Consider the following 1,680-nt stretch of genomic DNA (forward strand, 5'->3'; position numbering starts at 1 on the left):
CATGCATCAATTTTATGGCGCCGTTGCCAGGGATTGATTTTGAATCAACAATGATTAAGTTGGAAGTTCACTAGATTGAGCATTTTCTTTTTCTTTATTTGTTTTTATTTTGATTCAGTAAATTTCCTTCAGTTTGTTTAGTTTCTTCCTCATCCCCTTTACCCTCTCTGTTTTCTTTCGTTCTTTGTTAATTACAATTCTGCTCACTAACCCACTAACTGTTTTATAATTTGCATCACTCACACTAACAATTACTCTAACAAGAATAATCTCCTCATTTTAGCTCTTTCTGTGAGTTTTGTTAGTTGTATGACAGGGAGAAGAGAGGGAGCTTCAACTTCCTTCGATTCAGAACCTGAAAGGACCCTCTGGAGACTAATGAGGGAAGCAAGAGGGAAATGAATTATTGGTGCTGAGGAAGAGGAAGAGTACTTTGAACCCAACATGGAAGAGAATTTGGAAAACAATCATGAAGAAGAAGCTCACAACCATGCTAGAGAAGGCCCTGCAAACTGTGCTGGGCAAGAAAGGAGAGTTCTAGGCTCCTATATTAATCCTAATCCAGGAAACTGTGGAAGTAGCATCCAGAAGCTCACTATACATGCCAACAACTTTGAACTAAAACCCCAGCTCATCACCCTTGTTCAAAACAATTGTTCATTTGGAGGAAGTGCTCAAGAAGACCCCAATCAACACCTAACCACCTTCCTGAGGATTTGTGACACTGTGAAGTCTAATGGAGTCCACCCGGTTGTCTATAAGCTGCTCTTGTTCCCTTTTTCACTCAGGGATAAGGCATCCAAATGGCTTGAATCCTTCCCAAAGGAGAGCTTAACAAATTGGGAAGATGTGGTGAACAAATTTTTGGTAAGATTCTACCCTCCCCAAAGAATCAACAGGCTGAGAGCTGAGGTCCAAACTTTCAGGCAGCAAGATGGTGAGACTCTCTATGAAGCATGGGAGAGATTCAAGGACTTAACAAGAAGATGCCCACCAGAAATGTTCAATGAATGGGCTCAACTTCACATTTTCTATGAAGGTCTTTCCTATGAGTCAAAAAAGGCCGTAGATCATTCATCAGGAGGCTCTCTAAACAAGAAGAAAACCATTGAAGAAGCCATAGATGTCATTGAAACAGTTGCTGAGAATGACTACTTCTATGCCTCCGAAAGAAGTAACACTAGAGGAGTAATGGAGCTGAACCACATGGATACATTGCTAGCTCAAAATAAGATGATCACCAAGCAGCTAGCAGATCTTACTAAGAAGGTGGAGGAAAACCAAGTTGCAACAGCCATCACTTCATCACCAGCTCAAGAAGGAGTGAATATAGGAGAAGAAGGTGACTGGGAGCAAGCCAATTATGTTGGAAACTCACTTAGACAAATCCATGATCCATACTCCAAAATTTACAACTCTAGATGGAGAAATCACCCCAACTTTGGGTGGAAAAATCAACAAGACCAAGGTCAAGATCAGAGACGCCACAACCTCAATTCCAACAACAATGCAACTCACCAATACACCTCACAAAGATCTTATCAACACCCACCTAACCAACCTTCTCAACCACCTAATCTCAACCCACCATCTCTAACAGATGATAGACTCTCAAAGATTGAGGCTCTACTTGAAAACTTATGCAGAGAAGTCCAAGACAATAAGGTGTTTAAGGAAGAA

At 41.0% G+C, this 1,680-nt stretch overlaps 1 non-coding gene across 1 annotated transcript; it reads right to left on the reverse strand.

Moving 5' to 3' along the window:
- Nucleotides 1–897: 897 nt before the first annotated feature.
- Nucleotides 898–1,005, reverse strand: LOC130972752 (small nucleolar RNA R71). The gene has a single exon (XR_009083915.1). It is a non-coding gene; the product is annotated as a small nucleolar RNA R71 (small nucleolar RNA).
- Between the last annotated feature and the right edge of the window lie 675 nt (nt 1,006–1,680).

Source organism: Arachis stenosperma, chromosome 3 (assembly GCF_014773155.1).
Source record: "Arachis stenosperma cultivar V10309 chromosome 3, arast.V10309.gnm1.PFL2, whole genome shotgun sequence".
In the NCBI taxonomy this organism is placed as follows: Eukaryota; Viridiplantae; Streptophyta; class Magnoliopsida; order Fabales; family Fabaceae; genus Arachis; species Arachis stenosperma.